This window comes from Meleagris gallopavo, chromosome 2, assembly GCF_000146605.3.
Source record: "Meleagris gallopavo isolate NT-WF06-2002-E0010 breed Aviagen turkey brand Nicholas breeding stock chromosome 2, Turkey_5.1, whole genome shotgun sequence".
Lineage (NCBI taxonomy): Eukaryota > Metazoa > Chordata > Aves > Galliformes > Phasianidae > Meleagris > Meleagris gallopavo.
The window spans coordinates 25,795,176-25,818,297 of NC_015012.2; the positions used below are offsets into that span (position 1 = coordinate 25,795,176).

General features: G+C 38.7%; 1 long non-coding RNA gene across 1 annotated transcript; it reads left to right on the forward strand.

Annotated features, from left to right (window-relative positions):
* The first annotated feature begins 3,857 nt into the window (after positions 1 to 3,857).
* LOC104909599 lies at positions 3,858 to 14,996 on the forward strand. The gene is made up of 3 exons (XR_792453.3): positions 3,858 to 4,270; positions 9,624 to 9,791; positions 12,727 to 14,996. It is a non-coding gene; the product is annotated as an uncharacterized LOC104909599 (long non-coding RNA).
* The last annotated feature ends 8,126 nt before the right edge of the window (positions 14,997 to 23,122 follow it).

Sequence of the window (23,122 nt, forward strand, 5' to 3'; positions counted from 1 at the left end):
CTACTTAGCAAAGATGAGATAAAATATTTTAGCCTGACTTGCAAACTTAAATGTTAATCAGTGTGATAAAGCATAAGAAGTAATGTGCAATAAGTTCCTAAAAATTTTATCTGTGACCTCCTGATTTGGTGGGACAGTTTGCATGCCCATTGAGGATCAGAGTGCACTGCAACTGCCCAGGCAGCACCACAGATTCATTCCTGTGAAAACAGCGAGCAGTTTTGTGAAGCATAGCAAAAGAGTATCAGACATCCAGGTATATAGAGCTAATAAAGTATTTAGACATTTTTATGAGCAGTATACTATGAAAATGCTCTTCCAGTAATTTCTGTTGAAGAAATTTGGACACAGCAAATGAGCAATAGATCACATACAGAATGATGTGAGGAGATAAGTAATCACATCTATACCTGTTACAGAGCTTTGGAATTTCAAATAGCTATTCATATATGCAGAAACATTCACATAGAGAAATGTTTGTTGAAACTACATTGTATTTTATATCTGACACAGGTTTCCTTCTAGAAAAAAATATCTTGACTCCTTCGTACGCATTTTTTTCTCAAAATCATCTCATATCTGCTGCAAGATATTTATGCAAGAATCAAGGCAGACTGTGATGGTTTTGTTTAAACAGAATTTCTCAATCATTTCTCAATTTTTATGTTATTTCATGATAAAATTAATTTTGCTAACATTCTATAAGTCTTTCCCCCTTTTAAAATTTGAGACTTTTTTTTTTTTGGACAGCCTCTGGCATGATGGGAGTACTGATTCTGCCGAGTCTTTGGAAATGTTGTGGCACAGAGCATAAATTATCCAGCACAAAGGCATGAGACAAAGGCATTAGCAAGACCCAAGAGTTCAAAGTGAAGCAGATCTCCAAAGTATGAAGCTGATTTAAAAATCATAACATTTCATCACAAGTCATTTTGGGGGCAGGGACTTGGCCTTCTTATTTTTGAGGTCTTAGGTTTTTCCACCTTGCTCTGTAGCGTTCAGAGCAGTTAACTGACATTTTACCTTTTGTTCATTGTCCCTTTTTAAGATGAAAGCTGATAGTTCCATAGATCTCTGGGAATTGAAGCCAACAAATTGCATGTCAGGAAATTCATGCAACTGTGAACAGCACTGAGATCCTACCTTCTCTTCAACTTAATAAAAACCCAGAAAGGGCAAAACCATCTGTTTTTCATATTAGATTTTCACTTCTTGGAATAAATCCTGGAATAAACGTAACTGTGATATTCAGCTCCAGCTCAGTTTCCACTGCTGAAATGAAACAGTTTCTGCTCATTTAAATGAGCTGGAGCAGAACTTCTTGAGCAGTACTCTTTCTCACATCTCTCTATTCAGAAAACAGTTCAGGACTCTGTGACAGTTTGCTAACTCATTTTAAATGTGAAGAACATAATGGGAAAAATAATTTTAATGCCACAACTAAATAGACAAACATGCCTTAATTTAACTTCCTTTCAGGTCAATAGAAACTTTCCATTAACTTTGCTGGGCATTGAACCAAGTCAGATAAATCAAGCTGAAAAACAGAATGGAATTTAAATAAAACTGACAGCCTAGAGTGAGATCCCGGGTAATAAGCTTAATGTATTGCCAACCCCAAATTCAGAAGGCATGTGTGAGGCATTCAAAAACAATCTAGGCAGAGTGCGTCAAAGTGTGTGGAGAAATCTTCTGTTGTTGAAAGCATAAGTGGGTAGATTTTAAATATAGCAGCAAGCCAAACCTAGATTAAATCATCAAGCATATTTTTAGGCTGTTTAATGTGTAAAAAGTACTAGATATCACTTCTGACCAGGTTATTGTTGCAAGAAATAATTCTCCATGAGTCCCATGGAAGTAATATCTGCAAATCTGTTGGCAGTCTGTAGCACATTCAATCAAAAATGACTCGAAGCAGAACTGCTGTAATGTTAGCAATAACTGCATTGAATCAGAGTCTGTGAATACTCTACATAAATGACATTTATTAAGACTGGCTTCCGTTAATGACACCGCATAGGGCTGCATTTGGCAAGCAGTAAAGATAAAGTGTAGTAGTTGTACTTTGGCAGTGTATCTCCTTTATCCCAGTGTCACTTGGATATGTTATTCACAGCTTTCCTTATTTCAAACTGACATGCTTTTGTGTTTCGTATGTCCTTACTTTTGAAAAATCAATTGTGGAGATTTTTCTAATGCTGTGTGGTTCCAGAGCAGGTGAGATCTAGGTAACACAAAATTGTTAATCCCAGTCCTTGCCTCCAACACATCTCTCATTCTATCCAGAGTACCCTGCATCCAGGACTTTTTTTGCTGTGTTTTCAAAAGCCTGATGGCCAAATGTGCCTCACATTTTCTTCAAGTTTCTTTCCCTCTCTATTGCTTCTGATATGTTCCCTTACCCTTTGACTGCAATGTTCTCCCCTGAGGCTTAGTCATCTGCTTACCTCCTTTGCTGCTTACCTCCTCTGCACCCATTTTGGTTTTGGGATTGTTCTTCATGAGTCTTCTATTCAAGCCCATCTCTGGTTACCTTCCTTATGGCCTTTACATCCTTGTTCATGATACCACTACTCACTTGTGTAGATTCAGCTGCAATCTTACTTCTTAACCAGAGATCTCTTCCAGCCACCACAGGAGCAGACATGTTTCACAAAGGATGAAAATGGCAACACCAATTCTTTGAGGTCCCTTATAAAAGTAATGAATAATGTTTCAATAGCAAACAAATGGATTTTCAACCTCTAAACAAATGGAGTGCTTCAAGCAAGTCTAAAAGCTAATATGTTGCCATAAATGCCACCACTGCTAGCATGCCAGAAGAGGAATAGGTAAAACTCAGGGCTCAAAAAGATGCTCGTATCTCTCCAAGGGATATACATGGAACTTTGATGAGTCCTTGATCATGAATAAGTTACCACAGCATAGAAAATATGGTAGCAGTACAGAAGCAGCACTTTAACCATGTGGCAACTATCAGGTTTGGTGGTGACTCAGTCTTTTTAGATGTTTGAAGCACTTCTGCACAGCTCTAGTTAAATGTTCTATATAGCAATATTTAGGCTTCTGTTGGGCTCACTGCCTTTGAGAGTCTGCTGAGTGAAGAGAGCCTCACTACAGCTGCCCTTGCTGCTCCTTCCAGTGTTGCCTGTGCACAGCTCATCAAAGCTGGAACTGGGCTGGAGTTGTGCAGCCAGCAGACCTGTGCTGATGAGCAGCACCCAAGGGAACGCACCAGAGACTTTTGTGTGCCTTTCCACAGTCCTCAGTGTAGAGGCACAGTTGAATGTGCTGGCCTTTTGATCTCTTGCAGCACCAAAGACTTCACAAGTCACAAGTTCCTCTTTGCTGTTAGTTCTGTTGGTACAATCTTGTGTTTGATTTAAATCAGAGGAATTTCACAACACAGCAAGGATCTCTCGCTATGACTGGGCTTTCTCTCTCCACTTGCAGCTCTCTCTTTTCAATCATTAGTTTTCAGCTAAAAGTACTCATCTGCTGTCAGCCTTTGTGCCATGGCAGGATCAGAATGCCTTTTTTGTATAACGCCTTGGCTGGCTCAAGTCTCCTCATGGATTTTGAATCTGTTTTTTCTCACATTTCACTTCCTTCAAAGCTTTGGTTTGGACGAGGCTATTAGTGCTATTCCATCACTGTTCTCTGCAAATTGCAGTTGGTATTGCAAATGTTTATTTGGATCTACAGGAGTTAATGAAGGTTTTGCAGTGACTCATGAGAGCTCAGGCTGTGATTCATCCAACCTCTACTGAAAATTCTTTCCAGAGCCAGGTCTCCCAGACTGAGACACGCTGTCCTAAGCTCTCACGTGTTCTATTTCTTGCCTTGAAATTCTCTCAGCAGAATCATTGAGCATTTTAGCTTGAATGGCTTTCAAAGTAATAAGATACAAAATTACCTTTTGTCTTATTGTAGATCTTCATGCATTATTGCCATCATTTCAGCGTATTTCTACTTATTTCTTCCTGCAATTTATCCTTCAGATTACTATTCCTCATTCTGTCTTGCCTAGCAATGTCTTACACTTAGAATGTAAAGTTCTCCTATGACTCATATTCCAGGCAAAATGCCATTCATTCTAATAGAGTGAAACCAAGTATATATTCCCCACATTAATTTATCCAAATCTGTTTTTTGTTCAGATCATTTTCTGCACTTTCAGATATATCTTATTTGTTCCTGACCTCTTCTGGAGCTCTCAGCGCATTTCAAAGTTTAATAGATTAGACACCACAGCTCCACTATGAAACAGGTAAGTACTAAGAGGTTTTTTTCCAAGTGACAAAGTCAGACATAGCTTATAAAATTCATTAATGGTCATAAACTGGTAAATGAGCTGTGATCTGAATCAATTTCTTATTCTGAGCTTAATTCCTACTTACTTCTACTTAATCACCCTTCTTAGGTCAGCATGTATATAAAGCTCATGTTATTAAAGCTGAAATGTATGGCATGATTATAAATTTGGTTTTAATTGGGAAAAAGGAAGAAGCAGTTGGGAAATGCAGTTCTGGCACCCAGGGCCATTTTACTGCTCCATATTAGTTCTGTCTAGCAGACTGAAAATTATGATGCATTTTTCCTTTGTCTTAGGAAGCTGATTGCCAAGTCTAGAAGAGCATCCTCTTTACGGGATGCTCAAGCAGCCATCAGCTCATCACTTTTCAGTCTGAACTTTGAGCTGTGAGCAGTAGTAGCTGCTTATCTCAGTCAGCCCTGACAGCTTTTTGAGATTTAGGATGAATGTATTTCTGATCTTAAATTGGGAGTGATATGATTGTCATCATTATATGCTCTCCAGGCTTATCAGTGCTGTTATTTTTCATTTTCTCTTGTTTCCAGTTAAGAAGGGTTAAACTATAGGGTTACCTGTAAATAAAACTGCCTGTTTGATGGTTGTTTTTTTTTTTTCTTGGGGGGGGGATATCTTTCTTACTGAGCACTGCAGCACTATTGTTTAATTTGAAGATTCCTGCTTTTGGGCTTGAGTTGATGCTGTGTAGGTGGTTTTGTAAGGAAAATGAAGACGGCCTTGTGAATCTAATCAGTTTTTGGCTAAGAAATGAGACTGTCTATAAAGGAATGCTTAAGGCAAGACTGCTCAATGTCTAGGCATCAAGATGCATTTAGCCAACAAAGGGAGTTCTACACTCCAACTTGTGCTCATTCTCAGATGGAATGAATTATGAATTGTAGTCGACAGCACTTGCATATATACTTGGGTCTTCCCTGGATGTCTGGTGCCATCATTGCACAACATTAGTTACATGAACCACACACACAGCTGTTGGAAATGAGGACACATGAAGTCTGAGATTTCAGCTTGGATTCTGATGTTTTCCTCTCAGTATGTTTGTCTACCCTGTGCACCTTCCCACTAAAGCTCCAGTACATGAGTTTACTGAGGTAGCATAGTTCTAGTAAATGCAGGGTACAGAAACGATGGAGACACAGTGCATTGTGTTTGCCCATTCTCCTTTAAGATGAGCTACATCACATCATTTCTGTAAACTGTGGACTGGGCCTTGCTCTTTGTGAATGTGCTTTAGAGGTATCTGTAAGAGATATCTGTAGTCTTGCAGAAGACCAATCTTCTAAAAGTAAATTGATTTACTTACATATATACTGCTCCCACAAAAGGCACCGAGACACAGCACTGTGCAGACATCCATAAAACAGACTTTCTGTCCAGCTACAGTGACACGTAGCTGTTCCTTCTGATAACCCTTTTGATAGCGTGGATGGGATCCAGCACATGTATTGACAAATAACTCCATGAACTGAGTGAGCCCTTCTGCAGAAACCCAGAGAAAGGCAATTGCACCCTCTTGCATATCCTTGGCAGGCATAAATTCCTCTTTCCATAGAAATCTAACAGTGTACAGACATATACATATTGGGAAAGGAAAAGAGCATCAGTAATTTGAAGCAAAAGTGTATCAGAATAGAAATGCTAATGAGGTGTCATGTATTCCTTCACTCTGCCCTTTTCTGCCAGTAACTTAATAGCAGACTTCCTGCAAACTATCGATGTGATTATCTCACAGACAGGAGTTTCTTAGTAAGTCCTTCAGGAAGGTGTGACACCTATATTCCCAAATACTGCTCTAAAGCAGTACGTGGTAGACATTATGCATTTCTAATTTAAAACTATTATAAATCTGTTTCTCATTCACTAGTTAAAGAATTTGTTCATACATACTGAGATCAGTAAGACTGACAGATAAGATAAGCAAAAATAACATTTTTTACTCAAGGAAGTACTAACTGGGAAACAGAAGATTTTTTGAGTCTGTTATTAAGTAAATTTGCATCATTTTAGTTGTTTTTTTTTTTAACGTCATAAAATAGATCAACTATATAGTATTTTTATATATCTAGCAGGAATATCCAATTTTTGAATCAGAAACACCCTTTTGAAGAGAAGACACCTAAAGGAAACACCCTTTTGGAAAGTTTGGCTTCATACGCTAGAACTTAAACCAATTTGTAAGTGTTTGAACCCAGGCTAAGACCACAGGTAGCAGTCTCACTATTCGCATCCACAAGACTCTTAGAAATTCCTTTGAATTGAACACTGTCAGAAAAAAGGTTTTGGACTAAATGAATCTGGATCTGCCTATGCAGGTAATATCCCTGTACTGAAACTTTGCTTCTGAATTGCTGATCTCTTTACCTTCTCCAGCACCAAATTTCTTGTGAGCTTACATGAGTTGCTGTCATCTTGCATAGAATTTTTCCTATCATTTCCAAGACAACAAGACATTTTAATAGCAGACTTAAAACTAATTCACTGAATAGACAAACAACCAATTACACTAAAATTGCCGTTAAATTAAACATTTTTTGCTTCTTCAGTCTGCTTTTTGTTACGTGTGGACCCTTGGCACCACCTAGTGTTTGAAAACGTATATCAACATTAGACTACTGAGCTCAAAAAGAGGTTTCAGCTGCAAAAAAAGAACAAAACAAAACAGGAAAAAAAAAAACAAAAAAACCCACAAACCCAAAACCACCAACACTGGTGCGGGGAACAATCATCTAATTAATTCCATGCAATTAAATTTTTCCAGTTACAGAATACAAATATACAGGAGCTGGATATGCAAAAGCCTGTGCATGCTTCTGATTTAGGACTAGAAGGGAGGCCTCAAGTTGTGCCGAGGTGGTTCAGGTTGGATATTAGGAAAAATTTATTTTCCGAAAGAGTGTTGAGTCTCAGCTCCTCGGTCTGTTTAGATATTGTACTAAGAGACATGATTTAGTGGAGAAATATTGGTGGTAGGTGGACAACTGGATTAGATAATCTTGGAGGTCTTTTCCAACTGTGGTGATTCTATGTGATTCTGTGATTCTATGCCTTTCAGTCCCTTGTCTGTCTGATGATATTGCACTGGAACTATTATATCAATTCAGATATGCTCTTCTTCAGAAATGTACCAACAGAGATTTTCTGTCAATATTTTGTATTTCATGAATATAGCTTGCTACAAGGACTTTATTTTAATAAAATCAGTGAAAGGTTTGTAGTTTTAGCATAGAGTCCTATGGCTTCTAAAAAAGCTGAGGCAGCATAATCTCTGACTTCTGATATTTTGAGACCAGGACTTGCAGCAGCTGACTGAAAAGATCTGCGTGAAGTGCAGTATGGTTAACCAAGTGTGAAAGGGAAATAATGCTGTGAGAGCAAATTACACTTCCTTCTACGTGCTGTAAGAAATGTAGTCAGGGGAAAAAAAATTATACCCCATTGTCAGTTTATGCCAGGCCAAATGAAAGCCAGGGAGAGGTAATATCATTTTTAACTAATAGCTTTTCTTGTTCTTGTGAGTCTATGAATGTGACCCAGCTGCTGGTTGTTGATGTATTGCCAGGAATGGCTGGGAAAAGACAGTCTGCCATAGTTAACTAGAGATAGAAGCAGAGGATGTGTGGCAGACAGAGAACAGAGAGGATATTCAGCATTTAAATTAAACTTTGTGGATGCTCATACATATATTGAGTTTGGCTATGCACAAAACAGATTATAAGTGCCTTCTTAGAAAAGCAATCAGCTGGATTAGAGAGCCTGAGCCACCATTAAGGAAGTAATTGTGATTGCCTTTCTATGGCTGTCAGAGAATTAGACATCTGGTTGGTTTTTACACTTTGCTAGTCAATGGAGAGACAGTGCTTTCAGAAGGTGATTCACTCCATGTATCTAAGACTTTTATTTTGGAGTGGAATGAATCTAGAATTTGTGAGGTAGTTCTTCCACTCCTGGATTGTAGAGGAAGCCTGAAAGGCAAGCTTAGAGGTTATGCTAGATTGAGAACAGTTAGATGGGATGAGACCTGTTCTAAGTTGGAGGCAGAAGTGAAGTGAGAAGAAGACATCTAAAGGAAAACATACATTTAGTGGCTTTTGCTGTTTTTTATTCATCATGCTTAGGGTTAAGGTCATAGGCATGACAGTTTTCAGACCGGTGTCTCTAAGTGGATAAAATGATGTGCATATGTTTGTTACCTCTGTTCCTCACTTCTCTCTGCCCATGGGCTCCATTTACATTTGTTTCAGCACATTTTCTGTAATATTAAGTAGTCTGATAAGTGCAAGAATTTACCTATAAAACAGGTGGCAGGATCAAGACTTCCTCTGGGGACTGATGTCTCCCTGCTTTTAGTGCAGATTTTTAAAGCTGTGTCCAGTCTGGTTGTGGCTGGCAAATACAGGCCCTGAGGCTCTCTTTCTTCACAACTGTCACAGCACAACTTGATCTACCCTTGTCTGCCCTTCAGAGTGAGCTCAAAATTTTCGTGCAGTCTTTTCTGTAGAAGAAAACCTGGGATTACATGGATCATAAGCTGAATATGAGTCAGTTCTGTGACAGGACTGCAAAACAGATAGATGATGTTCTGGGAAACGTTAATAATAGGGCCACACTTAAGCCAAAGGAGGTCATTTTTCTGGTCTGTTTGGTGTTGGATTTTTTTTCTGCTGGTAGAATAGAGAGCCCTGTTTTGCATCCCTTTCAAAAAGGATGGAAAAACTAGAAAGTGGAGAGAAAAGCAGTAGAAATGTCAGAAAACTTGCACTCTGAGAAAGAAAAGAAGGAAGCTGGGCTAAAAAAAAAGGGGAAAAGAAAAGAGGAAACTGAAGAAGAAATATAGCAAACTGCTAAGAATATTTTCAGTTGTTAGGAAGTTGATTCAACTGTTGTCTGTGCCCAGTGCAGGTAAGAAATTAAGAACAAATTATCTGAATTTGTAATGAGAGATTTAGATTAGCCATTAGAAAAAATTCTAGTTAGAAGAATTAGATGTGAAATATTGTGAGAGGATGCTGCCTGTGGTAATAGTGCAATCGCTTTCATTGGAAGCTGTTATGAAATAAGCATCTGTCAGGAACAGCTTGATATACTTCATTCTGTGTCAGTACTAGGAAGTGGACTGAAGGATACCTGGAAATGCCTTCCAGCTATAGATCTCTAAGCCTCATTAATGCTGTCAAATTTCAGGAAAAACTGTATCTACTTTACACAGGCAAAGTGACAGATATGTGACCTTTCCCATCAGTTTAGCAATATACCTACCTCTTTTTTTTTTATTTTATATTTTTATTCCTAGAACTTGCATTCCTTGGCTGCCTCTGGATGTGCAAATGCTGGTGGAGGCTGGAACCCCCCTGTGCCTGACTAGCAGCCAGCGAATACCTGCCTTGGTCAAGGACCTTGCTGCATCTTTCTGCATTTCTCACTTCCATTCTGGATCACTGCACTCCTCACCAGAGCAAAGGTAATCCAAGCTAACAGAAAAGGAAGGTGTGCCTGTGCTCTGCACTGCGTCACACATAGAGTGTGTTTAATCTCTACTTACATACAGATTGTGCTAACTTTGTCTTTGTAGGAAATATCTACTTTAGTTGTGCTGGAGTGACTATGAACCTCAGAGTTCACACAATTAGCTTTGTTGTTATCAGAAGTGCAAGCAATTGTACTTTACACTTGAGTGCAAACTGCAGAATCCATCTAAGACGCTGAGTATGGGAGCTAGACCACTGTACTGCAACTGAATTCTAATCAAAACCATATTTTATATCTCATCCGAGTGTGTTTGTGATTGTAAATAGATATGCCCTTTGAGGATTTTGTTCTTCTGGCTCTTCTGTTGGTGAGATCAGCTTAGTTCCTTACTTCAGACATTAAGGTCTGGTGGATAACAGTTTGCGAAGGGGAACTCTTGAGCTTCCCCTTGTTTCAAAAACCTGTAAGACTTCCAAAGCTGGTGGAAAACATCTGGTCTGCCCTAGAAAGAAGATACCTTTTGTCACTGTCGACTGGCACGTATTCGTATACACATTTGATGTTAGCCAAGAAAATCTAGCCTTTCTTTTACCTGAACAGAAACATCTTCTTGAAAGACACTAATTATCCACTTCAATTCAGCCCTTGGCAAATAAACAGAATGTACACTCATGACACTGGTGTCAGCCAATATCAAACAATACAGGTTCTGTGGGGTAAAGGCTTCTGGTAAAGAGGCAGCCTGAGGCCTTCTCCGGAAAGAAGGATCAAATGGAAGGGCTGTTGCTTTTTGTCCTGTAGAACTTCTTTCAGGGTCATTTTTTCCATTGTATGTTAGCTCACTTTTTTGTGCATTTTGTATCCTATTGCATATGTCTGGAATGTCGTAACTGGCAAAGTACAGAAATCAAGTAATTAACAGCAGGACTGTAGAAGAGTGCCAGACTGTTGTTCTATATAAATCACTGCTTTTCTTTGGTCCTTACTAAATTCTCAAGGATTATTTTTAAATTTTGAGTCCTCTCTGAATATTTACCAGTATCTATGATGTTCAAGCCGATTAACTGTCCTCATTTTTACAATGTGAAGATCCATAGTTTATAAATAACAGAAGTAACTATATTTTTGAGAAATGCCTGGAAATGATCTTGGACTGTCAAGTTTAGTTCCACACTGCAAATCTTCCTTGTTTCATTGACTGTATTTTGTTCATCGTCTGGAAAGAAGCTTTGATCTATTGTGTCTATGCACTTACCTACTTCAACTAAAAAGAGTAAACACACTTTCCTGCCATTTATCTCTCTGTTCAAAAATATAAATGCTAGTATGCCTTAGATGAAGGTGAAGGAAGATGTTTCTGAGAATTCTGTGCAAACTTTTATTATCCTTAAGAACTGATGGTTACTTAGAAAAGGATCATTCTCTTAGTTCTGAGTTTGAAAACAGCATATTGTAGCTTTCATTCTTGTCCTCTCATGTCCAGCAGAGCACATGGCAGTAATAGCAGAGATGGGAGAAGAGAGAAAGCTGGTGGAATATGGCTGGGAGTAGGAGGGAGCCCAAAGCTGTGCCATTAGCATTACCAGTGAGGGTCTTTTATAGGGTGAGACTCTGTGACCTTCATCCTTCAGAGCACTGAAGACAAAGTACTAGGTTCTGATTTTAACTTTAGCATGTTGGATTTTTAATATGGCTGAAAGCTTGCATGCTCACCCTCTGGTTCCCCCTTAGGGTATGCTTAAAAGAAGATTTGAGATCAGTCACGTCAAAGCTCTTATTATCACACGGGCATTGATCAGTGTAATGTCTTGTTTCCAGAAAGAGAGAGTAAAAACTACATACACTGAAACTATTTAAATATTTGCATTATATACATTTTTGAAGTACAGACCAATACAAAATTTAAGCTCCTGAGAAAGACACATTCCTCACTGAATTATGGCATATAGGGACCCCGGGGACAGAAGTTTACGCTTTATTGAAGCAAGTGCTTGAGAAGTTCTCCAGCTGCTGCAGATATACAAAGATAGTAATTAGCTTTCTCTCTGATGAGGAGTGGAAGAAGAAAAAAGATTTCTAATGGTGACTATCATTTGGTAAGAGGAAGAGGCAATGGAGCCAAAATAGTGTAGCATTTCATATGCTCCCATTAATTTGCTTATATATCTCCAGCTACAGAAAACTGTGCCTCCAACATAGAATATAGATACAGAATCCAGTATCACATCCTCTTACCCCATTTTATGAGATGTTCATAGTTGTTGGTCATCCTGCAGATTTTACAGCTGATACTAAAATGAGAACAATTTATTGCTGCATTGTGTCTTGAACATTATAAGTGCCTACGCTCTGTAGTGACCTTGTCAGATAACAGATGAAAAAAGAAGGGTAATGCAGTGGTTAAATATGTAGTTTTTTCCATCCTGCTTTATGGTATTTTAAATCTTAAGCTGTAGCATTTAATAAACCAAATAAACAGGCTTCCAAATTGACAGGAAGGATAAATAGTAGAAGAACTCGAATTACATCTGTTAGGATACTTTATTCTCTTTTTAGCTGTCATCTCCAAGGAATGTTCCCAGGACAATAAACTCAGAATCCAGTTGGGAAAATGATAATTGTTTTCCATTTCTGTCATCAGGAAGCTGAAGGCAGAGCAAAGTAGTTAACTTGTGTTATCACAATGACAGATGTCTATATCACACTTTATACCCCCAGACTGTTTGGTAAGTGTTTGCATTCAAAGAGTTTAAGATTTTTGAATAGGCATGTGACTATACAAGCAGTGTGAACATTCATGACCGTTGATTTCTCTGTAGCTGCATGTCCACTTTACTTCAGATTGTCTGTTCTCGTTATTAGTTATAACCCAGAGAGATGTATTCAAAGTTCAGGAGTAACTTCCCAATTTTAAATACTGTTTTTAGGTCGGATTCTGGCTATTTCCATCAGGTATTTCAAGCAAACAGAGAGCTCTGCCTGAGCATCCACTTCTGAATCACTGAGGAGCTGAAGTGTTTTCTAGTCCATTGGGATAAGAGCTGCTTAGTCCTGAAATACAGTGCTACTCTTTGGCTTCTCCAAGGATTAAACCTTTTTTTCTGCTAAGTTAAAAGGAGTTTTTCTATTGTTTTGAATCATGATAGGAATTTTTCTCAGCAAGTAGTGGTATCCATAGGAGGCACTGTTTCTCTGAGCAGTCCCAGAGCAGGGACAGAGTTTCTGGCGCTATGCTGTTGATAAGCAGGGATTATGAGGATTCCTCCTGGCACTGGCATGGAACATCCCAGAAAAGAAATTGGAGTTGTTGCCTAAGGATTTACCAATCCTGCATCACTGCTTATGTCTCCTAAGTAATCTTGCTCTGTCACATAGCACTTCTGATGTCTGCTCAGTGGTATGGCATTCATTACTTCAGTCTCTGGTTTCTGTCTGTGCTTTCTATCACCTTTGCAAGATTTCATGAACTAATGGGAAAAGCATAAAGGACAGAGAGGCAACCGATCGCTGCTGGCTCCAGAATAAAGCACCGTCACTGAGATGTCTGTGTATAAAATCAACAGCTCTTCTAAAAATCATTGCTTGCATATACAATACAGGAGCTGGTGAACTACACAAAATGTATGGATTTTGTCAGCTATCTTGTTTAGATACAGCTTTGAACGTTAGATTTGAGATGATTCAGAAGCATCTAGTTGTTTTTATGTCCTCACCGGCCTCCAATTGCTGCTGCAGAAGTACTCACATCTGTAAGTTTAGTATACCTGCCAGCCCAACAAAGATGCCTTGGACAACCTGGGGCATCTGAATGGCACAGATCCTTAGTTCAGATGTGTCCTGATCATTCCCAAGATGTCTGCCTAGCTGGGAAAATGGAATACATTTGAAGTTCAAAGCTTGTATCTTCTGAGTAGGATAAAAGGGTTTCCTTTGTCTTAGTTTAATGGATCATTATAAGAACAAGCAGCCCTTCATGTTTCTGCACATGAAAGAAAACCCAGAAAGTCACAAGCTCTCACATGCAGCTGAAAACTGGAAGTATATAATATGTCTAGAACTCATATGCAGGCTGTGGATTTAAGAGTGTCAGTCTTTATGTCACCTGATTGCTTTCATACAATGTAAGGCATTGTGGTGCTTTGATTAAAAATTCATTAGATTTCAGTAGTACCAAAGACTGTCTTCATCTAAATGTGAGTAGACTGTTGTGAGAACTTTGCCATTTTGTGATGAGGAGAATGCACCGGTTGTGTGATCTGCGAGTTTCATTTCTACATCTACAAATCTCTTTCCAAACATGATTTAAATATGCTTCATGCCATGTAACTCAAACAATTCCATGAAAAAAAAGTGGAGCTAAATAAAATGGAAGTGATCTGAAACTTTCATCTTTGTTCTAAAAGCACATAATCTTGTCACTTAACTGACAACAGTAAGGTGATATGAATTTCCTCAATCTAAGTCCTGGAATCATATAATGTCACACCTATTTGTGTAATGGTAAAGAAAAATTATACATTCTAAAAAGCAAAATAAAAAGAACCCCAAAAGAATTAACAACAATAACAAACTTTTATGATTTTGGAGGGCTGCCTCATGAATGTTGAATGCTTGTCATTAACGATACATAAATAAAATATTGGGCTTTAGATTCTCTGGTTCTTCAGGTCTTTGTGGCTGTTAAATCACAGCATACTCTGGCTTTTGTCCCACTGGACTCCACTGGTAACCTCATTTTTTTGCAGCAGATTCAGACTGAACATACAGTAGTGAAGCTGCTGTGTCAGCAATCCCACACACCTCTCCTGCTCTGTACTCTATTAATCTCTTTGAAGCAAAAGGAACCTCCTATTCCACTCATCTACACTTTTTCTAACACCTCCCCCATTAGGGTCCCAGTCTGTGCTGCTTTTCTTCCTCCAGCCTGGATGGTTTGGGAATGTTCCACCTCAGCTGTCCTTGTGGGAGTAAAAGGCAAAAGATCAGACAAGAGACAGCACGCCTTTGAGAATGTGGATGTATCCAGGAAGGCTTAGTTCTGCCACCTTCAACTGTCTGGAAACACACTCTGTGAGTCACTTAACTGACTTTCATAACCTTATTCACTAGTTCATACAGAAACGTACAGAGGAAAGATAACAGAAGCGACAAGTCTGGAATGTGTTTGCTTCTTGTGCCTCAAGTCATGCATGCTGAAGCAAATTATTAGGGTTCCCTCTCATGAATTGAGGGTGTGTGAAGAAATTTTGCATGTAAACAAGCTATTGAATGGCTTCCTTTTCATCAGTCTTGTTTTTTAACATAATGTACACATTTTTTCTCTCTCAAAATGTTCCTTCTCCCCTAAGAGGAAAGAAATAGAGGGATCCTCCTAGTTTAGGCCTAAAGTGAGAACGACCTGTGAAAAATTCCAGTAGCCACTGAAGCAATGGAGGGAGAGCAGAAAGTGCAGGGAAAATAGATCATGAGAGCAGGACAACAGAGAGGGGATTTGGACATTGAGGCAGAATTGTTTGTCAGAAGTATAGTCCTGCAAATTCAGAGTTTGTTCTGGACTGTGTCCCATTTAAATAAATATAAAAGACTATGCTGAAATCTATGAGGTGCTTCTCGTGGAGGTTAGAACTAGAACTCTACTTCTTTTCTGGGGCCTTTCTAATTTATCCGTAGCTTTCCTCTAGATCCTTAACTCTTGAGGTTGAATTTGTTCTACATGACAGTAAAAGTCAAGATGCTTCAAGAGTGGAAATGCATCTGCTCATCTGTGCATGCAAAAGCTGTCCCAGTGGTCACTTTTCCCACAACTGAGAGCTTTTAGCTTATTGAGTGGACAGACAAGAGGAGGAGGGATGGAGCACACCTTGAATCACTGCACAAACAGATTGGACAATCCATAGGAGGCGAGATTCAGGTGTGTGCAACAATGATATGCTTGAAATATAGCCACTAAGCTGTTCTTGAGGATCTGAATATCTAGAATGAACCATTACATTTATATGTTGGTTTTGCAGACATCATTAGTTCAAATGTTGGTATGGTTTTGTTTTGTGGGCTCTTCCTGGAAAATGAAAGGGAAACGATTAAGAACAGGCAAGATAAATGGTTACCTAAAAAATTAACTTTATTGTAAAAATATACAATGAGTTTCTGAGAGACATTTTCATATCATGCCATTCTGAGTCCTAAAGATAGTAGTAGGATGCTGAAAAGCTGGCTGCCATTTAGCTGTGATGGAGCTGTAAGGCTAAGATAAACTTATTTGAAGAAATATTAAAAGTGCCAGGATAAGAAATGTACTTGGAATGCTTTCTGCTCCCTTGCAAAGCCCTGTATTTATTCCTCCTGATTTTTCCTCTAAATGAGGATTCTTTGCCAATGAAAATAGAAAACGATTTTTGCATTCTCAAATATCTTAGCTTTTGGCATTTGGAGTAAAATCAACTATTTCTGAAAAGTAAAGCTTTTTTATGGAAAACTTATGTCCCTTAAGAGTGTAGAAGCTGTAAAGAGAGGCTTTTTTTTTTCTTTTTTCTTTTTGAAATTGCTGCAATTAAAAAAAAACAAAACACAATAATGCAATTCATACGTTTTATAAAACAAATTTAATTAGCTTTTAGTAAATGTCTCACAAAAAGTTTATTTCCAGTAATCCAACACGTAATACCATAATTTACAATCATTTATCAATGCATGTCAATGAGATTAGTCAGTAAAAGCTGAAAAAAAACCCAGAGTTGGAAAAATGTGTTGTGACAGAATGAATGACACATGGGAATTCTGCAGTGATAGTGTCAGGCTTGTTGCAGTACTGTGTCAGTACTATCCTGTCAGAGAAGAATGCAATTACTGTGAAAAAATAATCTTTTCAGATTTTCCAAATTTAGGTATGAAGGTGTCAAAAGTATTCAGATTATGGTTGCATTCCATGGAAAACTTTTACCTCAAAAAAGTATAAAGAAATGTGCTTGAATTTTGGGAGATGATAATCTGAAGGTCATTTGTAGGCATCTCTGACTCTGCTTCTTGTGCACGTGGATGTATTTACCACTCCTCATGTGACAGAGGACTCCCTCAAGAACAAATGCTCTTTCTCCATGCCTCCTCCCATCTTCCTTTATTCATAAGCCCTCAAGCCAGAGAGAATTATCTATCATCTTATCTCCCTCTGGCGTGACACAGGCAACTTAATTTCACAAATTGAGCCCACCTCTTCTAGTAGAAAGATAACCCATCTGGCTTTACAAATGGCTAATTCTAGGGGCTCACTTTCTCCAACTTCCCTGTAACCTCGCAGCCCTCAAAAGAAGGAAGGTTGCCTGTGAGTAGTGAGTTACATGTGAAGTATAGGAGAGTAGAAAAGATTATCTCGCAATTTCAAACATTGCATTTGAATTTATTGAAGCAGAATTTCTTCAAGTTATGTGCACAAGCCAAGAATGAAGCCTGTATTATTGGACAAGAGACTATTGGAAATTCCAGAAGGAAAATTCCTTTTCAAACTTTTTCATGTTTATTGCAGACCACAGAAGTTACATTAACAACCTGAGTACTTTTTTTCCTGCCAGTGAACCTCAAATCACTCAGCAGTGCTAAATGAATAGAAAAGAAAAACAATATTTTTAAGCCCTTTTCTCTGCTCACTTCATCAGTTCAGTCGCATTACAGAAGGCCCTCTGAGCAGAGTACAGTATGAATATGCCAAATTTTGAGCCCAAGGAAATTTTGTTTTCATTGGAGCTGAGATATACTGACAACAACTCCATAAAAGTCAGTGGTGGCTTCTGCATTTACTTATGTGAAAACAACAGAACAGATCCTGGTCCTGAATGACTGACTTTACTGCTTTCTGTTTTGTGGGCATAGGAATCATAAACAGAAGATGGATTTAACATTCAAAGGTAGGCTGGATGTGGCTCTGGGCAGCCTGGTCTGGTGGTTGGCGACCTTGCACATAGAAAGAGGGTTGAAACTAGATGATCATTGTGGTCCTTTTCAACCCAGGCCATTCTATGATTCTATGATATTATTCAAGCGCTTTGGTAATGAGGCAAGTCAGTTCTAACATGTATTGTAGAGACAAAATGGAAAAGAATAATAGAATGATACCAATCTTACAGTAACACAGGGGAAGTTATATAACAATCCATGTTACTGATATTAAGTAATAGTAATTTTTCAAACTACTAAGACAGGAAACTACCTAATCATGAGGGAAAAATCCAGAAATAGACATTCCATTACTAATGAGGAATTACAGACATTTGGGAATACAACTGAACAGCTGTGAAAATTCATACCTAAACTAGTTCTCTTGACAAGGTCTGACAAAGTATACTGCAAGAATTAAGAGGACAAGAAAAGAACTTCACTATAAGCATTATTCATGGCTGTTGAAAAACTGCTACATCTCTGCTGTGCCACAACCTGTTAAGTTTTAGCATTTGGTACTTCCAAGTGAGAATGAGAAATTAATGCAACCCACCCAGAAAACCAGCTAACAATTTCCAACAACTCACCACCAAAATTAAAAAAAAAAACAATAAAAAAATGAAGGCAAAGTTTAACAAAACCTAAACACTGACAAAAAAACTAAGTGAATTCCCAGTAACATGAAATAGAAAGCCAAAGTGATAGTCCAAATGGAGAGTATTTGGAGTTACATCAGTGAACTATGTAAAGCTAAAGAAATTGTAAAAAAGAATGAAAATGAATCTGTGGCTATTAAGTGAATAGGATAGGAAACTGTACCACTGAGAGAAGGGTGTGTTAGGCAGCAGTGTTAAATGGGATATCTTTTGCAAGATATTGTCTTTAGAGCACATGGCCTTGCAAAATAAAAGCAAATCCAGCAGCTCTTACTAAACAGCAGATCATCTGTAGTGTGTTGTGAAAACTGACAGGTGCACGCGCTGATGTTTGACACTAGGAAACAGAGAACAAATCAAATAAAACCCTCTGTCCTTCCCTCGCTCTGCAGGCTGGCCGTCACAGTTGCTTTGAAGTACTGAGTCTGGAAGCTTTCTGCTATGCTCTTGAAAGCTTATAGAGGACTCTGTTCCTTAGGGAGATGGGTGCTTCCCACTGGAGCCAAGTCCCGTGAAGCTTAGTGGCGGTATCCAGTGAACATTTACCAATTCCCTCTTCATTCTTAAAACTGCTAGGATAAGGGACGGAGGAACGAACTAGAAGGGGCTGCTCAGAGCCATCAGACATAAGCCTAGTCAGGGGCTCGGGTGCTTAGAAGGGCTTCTCAACTTCTGCACACTGGCTGGCCAGGCAGCACTGCTGGATGGGGGAATGGCCTCTACAGCTCAAAGAGATTGCAGGAACTGATCAGCCATGCTCTAAGGCTTTGGGACGTCTGAGTCTTTCTTAAAGCCAAGAGAGTTCACTATGAATGTATTTTGTTTCAGTGTGATACTAGGCTGCAGATGACATTTACAGGCTTCTGCACAGCTTGGTTTTGAGTTTGATCTCACCTCTCTTTATCAGAGATCATGTGCAAACCCCTGTGCTCCAGCTGGATCTTCCACTGCACTGACAGACAGCCTATGGCCAAGTTAAATATTGAATCTGGAGAGTGGCAAAATCTTTTCCTTGCTTGAGACTGAAACCCTTCTGAACACCTTTAACAAGTCACAGCTTGATATGTCTCAATATTATCCAACAATAACCAGAAAAATAAACTCAGTGTTGGAAAACAATTAAATCACAAGTTGCATTGAGATTCCAAGTTCTATTCCCCTCTCTCTCAAGCAGTTTAAAAACTGATTCTTCTTCAAAGCGGCCATATGAGGCTGACTCACAGAGTAAAACCACAGTCTTCAAAAATCTTACTTTCTCCCACCATCTAAAGAGGGCCTCATCTTTCAGGACACTGTCATGTCCTGAGCTCTGCAGTCTGGATGTCTTCTACTTCTGCACCAGCCTCCATTTCTTTGGCCCATTGCTGTTTGTTTCTTCTCCATTAGTTCATACATCCACATTGCACTGCCTCTCTCGGTTTTCACTCTCACAAAAGCAAGCAGACAAGACCAAAGTCATTCTGACAGAAATTAGTCCAGATCAAATGTTTAGCATTAGGAACACTATCACAGGGGAGAAGTTTATATGCGAAATACCACTTAGTGGTAAAAATGTGAAGTGAGATGTCACTGACTCTTCAGAAGTCATTTGAAATCCTTGTGTTGACATGTTCTGGTAGAACTCCTAGATGAAGGAAACATTTATATTTCAAACCTTCTGTTTCTATATTGTTCCTTAAGTTATATTTATTTCTTGACAGTGAAAAATTGATCAACACCTGTTCTATCTTAGTCTCTTAACAGCTTTGAAATATACCAGAGTGGAACATCTATTTGACATTTAAAAGAATGAGACAGTAGTGTACTGTGCTTAACTGTGACACTGTCAGTCAGTTCTTTTTTATATATCATAGACAGTGCTCACTAAATATGTGAAATGTTTCCTAGACACAATGGGAATGCTGTCCCGACCTTTAAGAAAAGATTAAAGTGTATGTAGTTTGCTTGCATATTTAGCATAGTCCTAAAATTGAGCCTCTTATCAGAGCCAACATAGAATGTAAAGTAAAATTCAGTAAGAATGTCCCTAAATTAAACTGTGTCAGTCTTTCCTCCTGTGTCAGTCTTTCCTCCAGTTTCGGTGCTATGTTCCAAATGGGAAGCAGTCTGATGTGGTTAGGAGTCACTGTTTTCTGTTCTCTGTTTGAGCACTGTTCCAAGACAGACTGTGGGCATCTCTGAGACAGTTGATGCAGTCACTTGAAAGCTTTAGGAGGACCTTAGATTTACTGTCATTCTGTAAGACTTTCCTAGCAAAATCTGAAAAGTGTTTTCTCGTATCTGTTTAAATTCTGGCCATTTTTCACTCCTTTGCAATCTGAGAAGGCTTTGGGCAGCAGCAGAGGCTCTGGAATTATCTTTTGCAGACTCAGGAAGATGGTACCAGACTGTGTCACTCTCAAATCACATTTGAATTTTTTTTTTTCAGAAACGGCATTGAAAACTTTTTAAAACAGAAGTTGTCGGCACTCACAGGGCAAGGGAGGGGGGATGAGGTGGAGGGGGGCGGATTCTTACTCATGCAAATTGAATTTTAGGCAATTTTTATTGGATGAAATTCTTCTTCTATGTCATTAATTCATGGAGATCTATTAATATTGTGTTAAGGATAATGTATTGCGCTCTTTATATGTGAAAAATATTGACTATGTAGGTTCCCTGCTTGCAGTTCACTCTTGCACAGTTTAAGGGATCCTGTAAATGATCCAGGAAAGTCAGGTTGGAGAAGTAATGCAACAGCTACAGAAGGTGTTGGATACACAAAAATCGAACAGTGGGCTGTACTCACTGCACAGAAACAAAGGGCCCACTAGAGAGGAAGGTTAAGAACATATCAATGTATTTCAAACACAGATCCTAAAGCTGGTGGAATGTGCGCAGATGCTTAACATTTTGCTTTTTGAATAGTTCCATTTAAATCAATGGGGTTCTTCATAGCATGTAAAACTTGACACATACATAAGTCTTGGCAGGATCAGGGCCAAACTTTTTTTTTCTGAAGAGTGTGACTTGCTTGGAGACATTCCAGAGGAAAAAAACAACACGTGGGGCTTTCTATAAAATTGTTGGCACCATTCTGCTTATTAAACAGACATGAACTCACTTGAGTAAGATAAGGTCTAGACATTTGTATCAAGTATATGGAAGTTTGTGCCTAATTCTTAGTTGAAAAATTTAGCAATAATAGATCTAGATTTGTACGTTGCATTAATTTCTTGATCCATATTTATTTAAGTTAGAGTTTTATACCATTACCTATCTTGTCTATTTTGCTACCTTACCTGTAGTTCTGCTACCAGACAAAATTTATTCTGCTGGCTAATAAAATGCCAAAACTTTCAGTCGGATTGCACAGAAAACTGTTTCTATGATTTACTTTGTGGCCTTAGAAGGGGTATAAAAAACAAATTTTCCTGTCTTGCTTCAAACTAATTCAGCACTAAGTATATGAGAAAATAATTCATTTTATTTGTGGCTCGTGTATTGAAGAGCAACATATTCATTTCAGGAACAGAGTCTAATTTTAGACCAGTATTGAAGGTGCTATTAAAATGAGAATGCTGGGAGTGCCAGGAGGACTTTTCAAGAGCAATCCCAGTGCAGTTCTTGAAATACAATGATTGTAAGATGAGAGAAATCACAGAACAAACTTCATCGGTTTAAATGGAACCTGTTATATACCTGAAATTTGTTGTCATGGACATGGCCTCAAACTGTTTCAGATAAACACCTCAGCTTTATAGGTCTTTGAGAAAACATAAATAGTCACTTGGCCCACTTGGTGCTGGACTGCTTGGTGGTAGATGCTGCCAGCACTTAAAATAAGCAGCCTGGGGAGACACGTGGAACATCTGGCAACAGCAGCTACTTTTAATCACACAGGCCACAGGTCACATTATACAACAGTACCTAAAATCAGTGTCACATTTAGCAAAGCACGTTTACTTGGCCACGAAATGTCCTGAGGTCAGATTTAAAAACTTCTGCAGATGTAGACAGGAACCCAGCAGTGTTTTCACTAAGTGCTTATTTCCCATTGGTTTCTCACTAGGACCTTCTTTGTATGATTACTTTAAAAATAATTCAAAAATATAGTGTTAGCTGTCTCGAGGCATGCTGCCTTGCTCCAAGCTGCAGGAAGGCAAAAGCTGCATTTGAGGTAACATTTTCAGCTGTGGTTACCTTTAGGGCAGCTGTCTGTACCAAGCTCCTCTCAGGGCTCCTACTTTGGCAGTGCCCTGGGCAGTTGGTGAGAATGATTGCTACATGAATCAGCTGCATATTAGTTAACAGAATCACATAGGAAGACTTGAAGTCTTTTTCATCTCCTGGTGTGTGGAATCTCTATAGATTTTTCAACAGAGATTGCCTCCCAAATATATATGGTAAATAATAGTTTCTTTACTATTTTGGCCAGGCTTCGTTTGTAGAAATCCTCTTTGCATTCAGGGTTATCTCCTCTCTCTTCCCTGGTATCCTCCAGCCCTTCACCCAAACTGGCTGTGCCAGAAGGCCCCAGGTCCCTTCTCTAAGCTTACTCCACTGAGCAACTTCCACATTCCTATTTTTAAAAATTTTACATCTTGAATATGAGGGAACACATGGTCTTTGCAAGATAATCTCCAGTTCCTTCCCCATTCCACACAGTCACGCTTCTCAGTGCCAATTTTATTTCATGGCATTGCTGAAAGATCCGTTACAGAAATATATATAACCTACATTATCATTTCCCAGAAGA